This window comes from Rutidosis leptorrhynchoides, chromosome 1 (genome assembly GCF_046630445.1).
Source record: "Rutidosis leptorrhynchoides isolate AG116_Rl617_1_P2 chromosome 1, CSIRO_AGI_Rlap_v1, whole genome shotgun sequence".
NCBI classification, from domain to species: Eukaryota; Viridiplantae; Streptophyta; class Magnoliopsida; order Asterales; family Asteraceae; genus Rutidosis; species Rutidosis leptorrhynchoides.
The window spans coordinates 548123116-548136228 of record NC_092333.1 but is presented as its reverse complement, the minus strand read 5'-3'; positions in this window follow the sequence as shown (position 1 = coordinate 548136228).

Genomic DNA, 13113 nt, shown 5'->3' with positions numbered 1-13113 from the left:
GACTTGTAACTTATTTTTCCGACAATAAACCTATACTTTTTCTGTTTAGATTCATAAAATAGAGTTCAATATGAAATCATAGCAATTTGATTCACTCAAAACGGATTTAAAATGAAGAAGTTATGGGTAAAACAAGATTGGATAATTTTTCTCATTTTAGCTACGTGAAAATTGGTAACAAATCTATTCCAACCATAACTTAATCAACTTGTATTGTATATTATGTAATCTTGAGATACCATAGACACGTATACAATGTTTCGACCTATCATGTCGACACATCTATATATATTTCGGAACAACCATAGACACTCTATATGTGAATGTTGGAGTTAGCTATACAGGGTTGAGGTTGATTCCAAAATATATATAGTTTGAGTTGTGATCAATACTGAGATACGTATACACTGGGTCGTGGATTGATTCAAGATAATATTTATCGATTTATTTCTGTACATCTAACTGTGGACAACTAGTTATAGGTTACTAACGAGGACAGCTGACTTAATAAACTTAAAACATCAAAATATATTAAAAGTGTTGTAAATATATTTTGAACATACTTTAATATATATGTATATATTGTTATAGGTTCGTGAATCAACAGTGGCCAAGTCTTACTTCCCGACGAAGTAAAAATCTGTGAAAGTGAGTTATAGTCCCACTTTTAAAATCTAATATTTTTGGGATGAGAATACATGCAGGTTTTATAAATGATTTACAAAATAGACACAAGTACGTGAAACTACATTCTATGGTTGAATTATCGAAATCGAATATGCCCCTTTTTATTAAGTCTGGTAATCTAAGAATTAGGGAACAGACACCCTAATTGACGCGAATCCTAAAGATAGATCTATTGGGCCTAACAAACCCCATCCAAAGTACCGGATGCTTTAGTACTTCGAAATTTATATCATATCCGAAGGGTGTCCCGGAATGATGGGGATATTCTTATATATGCATCTTGTTATTGTCGGTTACCAGGTGTTCACCATATGAATGATTTTTATCTCTATGTATGGGATGTGTATTGAAATATGAAATCTTGTGGTCTATTGTTACGATTTGATATATATAGGTTAAACCTATAACTCACCAACATTTTTGTTGACGTTTAAAGCATGTTTATTCTCAGGTGAATATTAAGAGCTTCCGCTGTTGCATAATAAAATAAGGACAAGATTTGGAGTCCATGTTTGTATGATATTGTGTAAAAACTGCATTCAAGAAACTGATTTCGATGTAACATATTTGTATTGTAAACCATTATGTAATGGTCGTGTGTAAACAGGATATTTTAGATTATCATTATTTGATAATCTACGTAAAGCTTTTTAAACCTTTATTTATGAAATAAAGGTTATGGTTTGTTTTAAAAATGAATGCAGTCTTTGAAAAACGTCTCATATAGAGGTCAAAACCTCGCAACGAAATCAATTAATATGGAACGTTTTTAATCAATAAGAACGGGACATTTCAGTTGGTATCCGAGCGTTGGTCTTAGAGAACCAGAAAATTTGCATTAGTGTGTCTTATCGAGTTTGTTAGGATGCATTAGTGAGTCTGGACTTCGACCGTGTTTTCTTTAAAAATGATTGCTTAACATTTTTGTTGGAAACTATATATTTTTAACATATGAATATTATGTGATATATTAATCTCTTAACGTGTTTGATATTATGTGATAGATGTCTACCTCTAGAACAAGTCCCATTGACTCACCTAATAATAATGAAGAGTCAAATGTAAATTGGAATGATTTGTGGACTGATTCACAAGTTCCCGAAGAGGAACCGGAAGAAGAGTCGGAACCGGAAGAAGAATCGGAACCGGAAGAAGAATCAGAACCGGATGAAGAAATAGAACCGGTGGGGGAAATAATAAAACGGTTAAGTAAAAGAAAATCCTCAACCAACCGACCAAAGTTAATTATGGTCAATGGTGTTTCCGCCAAGGAAGCAAAATATTGGGAGGATTACCAATTCTCCGATGAATCAGATTCCGACGAGAATTCCGATGATGTTATAGAAATTACCCCAACTGAATTTAAAAAGGCAAAAGAAAATAATAAGGGAAAGGGCATAAAAATAGAGAAATCTAATTCCAACCCCGATGAACTTTATATGTATCGTCAACCCCCGAAGTCCTTAAGTTGTAACAATGACCCGGGAACCTCTAAACCACCAGGTTTTTCTAAACCAATGTGGACAACGACGGCTCGTATTAGGGGAACATCATATATCCCTAGAAACTTGGCAAAACGAACCAAAACCGAAGAAGAAGAAACGAGCGAGTCGGAATAAGATAGTTTTATTCGTGTGGTGTAATATATGTAATATAGTGTTCTTATGCTTTATGATATATGTAAAAATTGCTTGTATTAATAAGTATTTTTTTATGAAACTAACTCTTGTCTATTTTATAGTTTAAAAACACAAAATGGATAGACAACCTAATATTTTAAGAGACCTACCCGGAGACATGATTGATGAAATCTTGTCTAGAGTCGGCCAGAATTCTTCGGCACAACTATTTAAGGCGAGATCAGTTTGTAAGACATTCGAAGAACGTTCCAAGAATGTCTTGGTTTATAAGAGACTTTCGTTTGAAAGATGGGGGATATCACATTGGGAAACCCATAAGTTACGATGTGTTTACTTTGACGCATATATTGCGGGGAACCCAAATGCTATTTTACGCAACGGGTTAAGAAATTATTTTGACTCAATATATCCGAATATTGGACTTCGTGATTTAGAAAAAGCGGCTAACATGCAACATAAAGAAGCATGTTATGCTTACGGATTAGTAATGTTCGCTTCTCACCAAAGTGAGAACAAGAACATCGGGCTACAACTATTAAACAAAACGTTTCCACAAGTGACGGAGTCGGTAATTAGGGTAAGAAATGAGGTTTTTAGATTATTACGGGACTGTTGGACATTACGTAACCCTCGTCCCTTTGATGACGTTACAACACGCTGTCTTATCAACGACCATAACGGTTATGTTGCACAAGACCAAGGATGGGAAGTAGTCCTAGTAAAACCAGAATGCATGACTTGTTTCTGGACGTATGAATTACGTGTCTTTATTGCCTTTGCTGAACGACTTGTGTACTAGCTAGAATTGTCTTCACAACTATCTTGTATCAAAGTTATTGTGTGCTATATTTCATGCTTTATGTAAAATAAGCGGTATTGTAAGTTTGTAAAATATTGTATAAAAGTTTGAACGCAAAATATTATTACAATCAGTTTTTCATATAGAATTGTAGTAGTTGAATTGTATATTAGCTACTAAGTATGAACTTAACGGGTAGGTACGACCCGAATTTAAACTTATAAAACGCTAATATGAAGAAAAAGCTTTTATAAATGAGTTCATATTATGCTACGAAATACTATTAACTACTCTTAATATTCTGTATGATTAACTTGTTCCATTTAACTATTTTGAAGGAAATGGCACCGACTACTCGACACACCGTGAATATGAATGAAGAGGAATTCCGTACTTTTCTAGCTTCAAACATAGCCGCAGTACAGGCTGCGCTACATACCAACAATAACCTTGGATCTAGCAGTACAGGAAATCGTGTAGGATGCACCTACAAAGAATTCACTGCCTGCAAACCTTTGGAATTTGATGGAACCGAAGGACCGATCGGATTGAAACGGTGGACCGAGAAGGTTGAATCGGTGTTTGCCATAAGTAAGTGTACTGAAGAGGACAAAGTGAAGTACGCTACGCATACCTTCACAGGTTCTGCGTTAACATGGTGGAATACCTATCTAGAGCAAGTGGGACAAGATGATGCGTACGCACTACCGTGGTCAGCATTCAAGCACTTGATGAACGAGAAGTACCGTCCCAGAACCGAGGTCAATAAGCTCAAGACAGAACTTAGAGGGTTACGAACCCAAGGATTTGATATTACCACGTACAAAAGACGATTCACAGAATTGTGCCTATTGTGTCCGGGAGCATTCGAAGATGAGGAAGAGAAGATCGACGCGTTTGTGAAAGGATTACCGGAAAGAATCCAAGAAGATATAAGTTCACACGAGCCCGCCTCCATACAACAGGCATGTAGAATGGCTCACAAACTAGTGAACCAGATTGAAGAAAGAATTAAAGAACAGACTGCTGAAGAGGCCAATGTGAAGCAAGTCAAAAGAAAGTGGGAGGAAAACGGTGATAAGAATCACCAATACAACAACAACAGCAATTACAACAATAATCGCAACAATTATCCCAACAATCGCAACATCAATCGCAACTACAACAAACGGCTCAACAACAACAACAACAACAACAACAACAACTACAACAATCATCCCAACAACAATAATAACCGCAACAACAACAACAATCAGAAGCAGCTATGCCAAAGGTGTGAAAAGAATCACTCGGGGTTCTGCACCAAATTTTGCAACAAGTGTAAAAGAAATGGTCATAGCGCGGCGAAGTGTGAGGTCTACGGACCAGGGGTTAATAGAACGAAAGGAACAAATGGTGTCGGAACGAGTAATGGCGGAGCAAGTAGTGTCGGAGCAAGTTATGCCAATGTAGTTTGTTATAAATGTGGAAAACCAGGCCACATTATTAGAAATTGCCCGAACCAGGAGAACACGAATGGACAAGGCCGTGGAAGAGTTTTCAATATTAATGCGGTAGAGGCACAGGAAGACCCGGAGCTTGTTACGGGTACGTTTCTTATTGACAATAAATCTGCTTACGTTTTATTTGATTCGGGTGCGGATAGAAGCTATATGAGTAGAGATTTTTGTGCTAAATTAAGTTGTCCATTGACGCCTTTGGATAGTAAATTTTTACTAGAATTAGCAAATGGTAAATTAATTTCAGCAGATAATATATGTCGGAATCGAGAAATTAAACTGGTTAGCGAAACATTTAAGATTGATTTGATACCAGTAGAGTTAGGGAGTTTTGATGTGATAATCGGTATGGACTGGTTGAAAGAAGTGAAAGCGGAGATCGTTTGTTACAAAAATGCAATTCGCATTATACGAGAAAAAGGAAAACCCTTAATGGTGTACGGAGAAAAGGGCAACACGAAGCTACATCTTATTAGTAATTTGAAGGCACAAAAACTAATAAGAAAAGGTTGCTATGCTGTTCTAGCATACGTCGAGAAAGTACAAACTGAAGAAAAGAGCATCAATGATGTTCCCATTGCAAAAGAATTTCCCGATGTATTTCCGAAAGAATTACCGGGATTACCCCCACATCGATCCGTTGAATTTCAAATAGATCTTGTACCAGGAGCTGCACCAATAGCTCGTGCTCCTTACAGACTCGCACCCAGCGAGATGAAAGAACTGCAAAGCCAATTACAAGAACTTTTAGAGCGTGGTTTCATTCGACCAAGCACATCACCGTGGGGAGCTCCTGTTTTGTTTGTCAAGAAGAAAGATGGTACATTCAGGTTGTGTATCGACTACCGAGAGTTGAACAAACTTACCATCAAGAACCGCTACCCACTACCGAGAATCGACGACTTATTTGATCAACTACAAGGCTCGTCTGTTTATTCAAAGATTGACTTACGTTCCGGGTATCATCAAATGCGGGTGAAAGAAGATGATATTCCAAAGACTGCTTTCAGAACACGTTACGGTCATTACGAGTTTATGGTCATGCCGTTTGGTTTAACTAATGCACCAGTTGTGTTCATGGACCTTATGAACCGAGTGTGTGGACCATACCTTGACAAGTTTGTCATTGTTTTCATTGATGACATACTTATTTACTCAAAGAATGACCAAGAACACGGTGAACATTTGAGAAAGGTGTTAGAAGTATTGAGGAAGGAAGAATTGTACGCTAAGTTTTCAAAGTGTGCATTTTGGTTGGAAGAAGTTCAATTCCTCGGTCACATAGTGAACAAAGAAGGTATTAAGGTGGATCCGGCAAAGATAGAAACTGTTGAAAAGTGGGAAACCCCGAAAACTCCGAAACACATACGCCAGTTTTTAGGACTAGCTGGTTACTACAGAAGGTTCATCCAAGACTTTTCCAGAATAGCAAAACCCTTGACTGCATTAACGCATAAAGGGAAGAAATTTGAATGGAATGATGAACAAGAGAAAGCGTTTCAGTTATTGAAGAAAAAGCTAACTACGGCACCTATATTGTCATTGCCTGAAGGGAATGATGATTTTGTGATTTATTGTGACGCATCAAAGCAAGGTCTCGGTTGTGTATTAATGCAACGAACGAAGGTGATTGCTTATGCGTCTAGACAATTGAAGATTCACGAACAAAATTATACGACGCATGATTTGGAATTAGGCGCGGTTGTTTTTGCATTAAAGACTTGGAGGCACTACTTATATGGGGTCAAAAGTATTATATATACCGACCACAAAAGTCTTCAACACATATTTAATCAGAAACAACTGAATATGAGGCAGCGTAGGTGGATTGAATTATTGAATGATTACGATTTTGAGATTCGTTACCACCCGGGGAAGGCAAATGTGGTAGCCGATGCCTTGAGCAGGAAGGATAGAGAACCCATTCGAGTAAAATCTATGAATATAATGATTCATAATAACATTACTACTCAAATAAAGGAGGCGCAACAAAGAGTTTTAAAAGAGGGAAATTTAAAGGATGAAATACCCAAAGGATCGGAGAAGCATCTTAATATTCGGGAAGACGGAACCCGGTATAGGGCTGAAAGGATTTGGGTACCAAAATTTGGAGATATGAGAGAAATGGTACTTAGAGAAGCTCATAAAACCAGATACTCAATACATCCTGGAACGGGGAAGATGTACAAGGATCTCAAGAAACATTTTTGGTGGCCGGGTATGAAAGCCGATGTTGCTATATACGTAGGAGAATGTTTGACGTGTTCTAAGGTCAAAGCTGAGCATCAGAAACCATCAGGTCTACTTCAACAACCCGAAATCCCGAAATGGAAATGGGAAAACATTACCATGGATTTCATCACTAAATTGCCAAGGACTGCAAGTGGTTTTGATACTATTTGGGTAATAGTTGATCGTCTCACCAAATCAGCACACTTCCTACCAATAAGAGAAGATGACAAGATGGAGAAGTTAGCACGACTGTATTTGAAGGAAGTCGTCTCCAGACATGGAATACCAATCTCTATTATCTCTGATAGGGATGGCAGATTTATTTCAAGATTCTGGCAGACATTACAGCAAGCATTAGGAACTCGTCTAGACATGAGTACTGCCTATCATCCACAAACTGATGGGCAGAGCGAAAGGACGATACAAACGCTTGAAGACATGCTACGAGCATGTGTTATTGATTTCGGAAACAGTTGGGATCGACATCTACCGTTAGCAGAATTTTCCTACAACAACAGCTACCATTCAAGCATTGAGATGGCGCCGTTTGAAGCACTTTATGGTAGAAAGTGCAGGTCTCCGATTTGTTGGAGTGAAGTGGGGGATAGACAGATTACGGGTCCGGAGATTATACAAGAAACTACCGAGAAGATCATCCAAATTCAACAACGGTTGAAAACCGCCCAAAGTCGACAAAAGAGCTACGCTGACATTAAAAGAAAAGATATAGAATTTGAAATTGGAGAGATGGTCATGCTTAAAGTTGCACCTTGGAAAGGCGTTGTTCGATTTGGTAAACGAGGGAAATTAAATCCAAGGTATATTGGACCATTCAAGATTATTGATCGTGTCGGACCAGTAGCTTACCGACTTGAGTTACCTCAACAACTCGCGGCTGTACATAACACTTTCCACGTCTCGAATTTGAAGAAATGTTTTGCTAAAGAAGATCTCACTATTCCGTTAGATGAAATCCAAATCAACGAAAAACTCCAATTCATCGAAGAACCCGTCGAAATAATGGATCGTGAGGTTAAAAGACTTAAGCAAAACAAGATACCAATTGTTAAGGTTCGATGGAATGCTCGTAGAGGACCCGAGTTCACCTGGGAGCGTGAAGATCAGATGAAGAAGAAATACCCGCATCTATTTCCAGAAGATTCGTCAACACCTTCAACAGCTTAAAATTTCGGGACGAAATTTATTTAACGGGTAGGTACTGTAGTGACCCGAACTTTTCCATGTTTATATATATTAATTGAGATTGATGTTTACATGATTAAATGTTTCCAACATGTTAAGCAATCAAACTTGTTAAGACTTGATTAATTGAAATAGGTTTCATATAGACAATTGACCACCCAAGTTGACCGGTGATTCACGAACGTTAAAACTTGTAAAAAAACTATATGATGACATATATATGGTTATATATATAGTTAACATGATATTATGATAAGTAAACATATCATTAATTATATTAACAATGAACTACATATGTAAAAACAAGACTACTAACTTAATGATTTTGAAACGAGACATATATGTAACGTTTATCGTTGTAACGACATTTAATGTATATATATCATATTAAGAGATATTCGTACATCATAATATCATGATAATATAATAATTTAAAATCTCTTTTGTTATTATAAACATTGGGTTAACAACATTTAACAAGATCGTTAACCTAAAGGTTTCAAAACAACACTTACATGTAACGACTAACGATGACTTAACGACTCAGTTAAAATGTATATACATGTAGTGTTTTAATATGTATTTATACACTTTTGAAAGACTTCAATACACTTATCAAAATACTTCTACTTAACAAAAATGCTTACAATTACATTCTCGTTCAGTTTCATCAACAATTCTACTCGTATGCACCCGTATTCGTACTCGTACAATACACAGCTTTTAGATGTATGTACTATTGGTATATACACTCCAATGATCAGCTCTTAGCAGCCCATGTGAGTCACCTAACACATGTGGGAACCATCATTTGGCAACTAGCATGAAATATCTCATAAGATTACAAAAATATGAGTAATCATTCATGACTTATTTACATGAAAACAAAATTACATATCCTTTATATCTAATCCATACACCAACGACCAAAAACACCTAAAAACACTTTCATTCTTCAATTTTCTTCATCTAATTCAACTCTCTCAAGTTCTATCTTCAAGTTCTAAGTGTTCTTCATAAATTCCAAAAGTTCTAGTTTCATAAAATCAAGAATACTTTCAAGTTTGCTAGCTCACTTCCAATCTTGTAAGGTGATCATCCAACCTCAAGAAATCTTTGTTTCTTACAGTAGGTTATCATTCTAATACAAGGTAATAATCATATTCAAACTTTGGTTCAATTTCTATAACTATAACAATCTTATTTCAAGTGATGATCTTACTTGAACTTGTTTTCGTGTCATGATTTTGCTTCAAGAACTTTGAGCCATCCAAGGATCCATTGAAGCTAGATCCATTTTTCTCTTTTCCAGTAGGTTCATCCAAGGAACTTAAGGTAGTAATGATGTTCATAACATCATTCGATTCATACATATAAAGCTATCTTATTCGAAGGTTTAAACTTGTAATCACTAGAACATAGTTTAGTTAATTCTAAACTTGTTCGCAAACAAAAGTTAATCCTTCTAACTTGACTTTTAAAATCAACTAAACACATGTTCTATATCTATATGATATGCTAACTTAATGATTTAAAACCTGGAAACACGAAAAACACCGTAAAACCGGATTTACGCCGTCGTAGTAACACCGCGGGCTGTTTTGGGTTAGTTAATTAAAAACTATGATAAACTTTGATTTAAAAGTTGTTATTCTGAGAAAATGATTTTTATTATGAACATGAAACTATATCCAAAAATTATGGTTAAACTCAAAGTGGAAGTATGTTTTCTAAAATGGTCATCTAGACGTCGTTCTTTCGACTGAAATGACTACCTTTACAAAAACGACTTGTAACTTATTTTTCCGACTAGAAACCTATACTTTTTTTGTTTAGATTCATAAAATAGAGTTCAATATGAAACCATAGCAATTTGATTCACTCAAAACGGATTTAAAATGAAGAAGTTATGGGTAAAACAAGATTGGATAATTTTTCTCATTTTAGCTACGTGAAAATTGGTAACAAATCTATTCCAACCATAACTTAATCAACTTGTATTATATATTATGTAATCTTGAGATACCATAGACACGTATACAATGTTTCGACCTATCATGTCGACACATCTATATATATTTCGGAACAACCATAGACACTCTATATGTGAATGTTGGAGTTAGCTATACAGGGTTGAGGTTGATTCCAAAATATATATAGTTTGAGTTGTGATCAATACTGAGATACGTATACACTGGGTCGTGGATTGATTCAAGATAATATTTATCGATTTATTTCTGTACATCTAACTGTGGACAACTAGTTGTAGGTTACTAACGAGGACAGCTGACTTAATAAACTTAAAACATCAAAATATATTAAAAGTGTTGTAAATATATTTTGAACATACTTTGATATATATGTATATATTGTTATAGGTTCGTGAATCAACCAGTGGCCAAGTCTTACTTCCCGACGAAGTAAAAATCTGTGAAAGTGAGTTATAGTCCCACTTTTAAAATCTAATATTTTTGGGATGAGAATACATGCAGGTTTTATAAATGATTTACAAAATAGACACAAGTACGTGAAACTACATTCTATGGTTGAATTATCGAAATCGAATATGCCCCTTTTTATTAAGTCTGGTAATCTAAGAATTAGGGAACAGACACCCTAATTGACGCGAATCCTAAAGATAGATCTATTGGGCCTAACAAACCCCATCCAAAGTACCGGATGCTTTAGTACTTCGAAATTTATATCATATCCGAAGGGTGTCCCGGAATGATGGGGATATTCTTATATATGCATCTTGTTATTGTCGGTTACCAGGTGTTCACCATATGAATGATTTTTATCTCTATGTATGGGATGTGTATTGAAATATGAAATCTTGTGGTCTATTGTTACGATTTGATATATATAGGTTAAACCTATAACTCACCAACATTTTTGTTGACGTTTTAAGCATGTTTATTCTCAGGTGATTATTAAGAGCTTCCGCTGTCGCATACTTAAATAAGGACAAGATTTGGAGTCCATGCTTGTATGATATTGTGTAAAAACTGCATTCAAGAAACTTATTTTGTTGTAACATATTTGTATTGTAAACCATTATGTAATGGTCGTGTGTAAACAGGATATTTTAGATTATCATTATTTGATAATCTACGTAAAGCTTTTTAAACCTTTATTGATGAAATAAAGGTTATGGTTTGTTTAAAAATGAATGCAGTCTTTGAAAAACGTCTCATATAGAGGTCAAAACCTCGCAACATAGAATGTAGTCAATTAGGATATTGCGAATCCTAATTGACTACATTCTATGTTGCGAGGTTTTGACCTCTATATGAGACGTTTTTCAAAGACTGCATTCATTTTTAAAACAAACCATAACCTTTATTTCATAAATAAAGGTTTAAAAAGCTTTACGTAGATTATCAAATAATGATAATCTAAAATATCCTGTTTACACACGACCATTACATAATAGTTTACAATACAAATATGTTACATCGAAATCAGTTTCTTGAATGCAGTTTTTACACAATATCATACAAGCATGGACTCCAAATCTTGTCCTTATTTAAGTATGCGACAGCGGAAGCTCTTAATAATCACCTGAGAATAAACATGCTTTAAACGTCAACAAAAATGTTGGTGAGTTATAGGTTTAACCTATATATATCAAATCGTAACAATAGACCACAAGATTTCATATTTCAATACACATCCCATACATAGAGATAAAAATCATTCATATGGTGAACACCTGGTAACCGACAATAACAAGATGCATATATAAGAATATCCCCATCATTCCGGGACACCCTTCGGATATGATATAAATTTCGAAGTACTAAAGCATCCGGTACTTTGGATGGGGTTTGTTAGGCCCAATAGATCTATCTTTAGGATTCGCGTCAATTAGGGTGTCTGTTCCCTAATTCTTAGATTACCAGACTTAATAAAAAGGGGCATATTCGATTTCGATAATTCAACCATAGAATGTAGTTTCACGTACTTGTGTCTATTTTGTAAATCATTTATAAAACCTGCATGTATTCTCATCCCAAAAATATTAGATTTTAAAAGTGGGACTATAACTCACTTTCACAGATTTTTACTTCGTCGGGAAGTAAGACTTGGCCACTGGTTGATTCACGAACCTATAACAATATATACATATATATCAAAGTATGTTCAAAATATATTTACAACACTTTTAATATATTTTGATGTTTTAAGTTTATTAAGTCAGCTGTCCTCGTTAGTAACCTACAACTAGTTGTCCCCAGTTAGATGTACAGAAATAAATCGATAAATATTATCTTGAATCAATCCACGACCCAGTGTATACGTATCTCAGTATTGATCACAACTCAAACTATATATATTTTGGAATCAACCTCAACCCTGTATAGCTAACTCCAACATTCACATATAGAGTGTCTATGGTTGTTCCGAAATATATATAGATGTGTCGACATGATAGGTCGAAACATTGTATACGTGTCTATGGTATCTCAAGATTACATAATATACAATACAAGTTGATTAAGTTATGGTTGGAATAGATTTGTTACCAATTTTCACGTAGCTAAAATGAGAAAAATTATCCAATCTTGTTTTACCCATAACTTCTTCATTTTAAATCCGTTTTGAGTGAATCAAATTGCTATGGTTTCATATTGAACTCTATTTTATGAATCTAAACAAAAAAAGTATAGGTTTCTAGTCGGAAAAATAAGTTACAAGTCGTTTTTGTAAAGGTAGTCATTTCAGTCGAAAGAACGACGTCTAGATGACCATTTTAGAAAACATACTTCCACTTTGAGTTTAACCATAATTTTTGGATATAGTTTCATGTTCATAATAAAAATCATTTTCTCAGAATAACAACTTTTAAATCAAAGTTTATCATAGTTTTTAATTAACTAACCCAAAACAGCCCGCGGTGTTACTACGACGGCGTAAATCCGGTTTTACGGTGTTTTTCGTGTTTCCAGGTTTTAAATCATTAAGTTAGCATATCATATAGATATAGAACATGTGTTTAGTTGATTTTAAAAGTCAAGTTAGAAGGATTAACTTTTGTTTGCGAACAAGT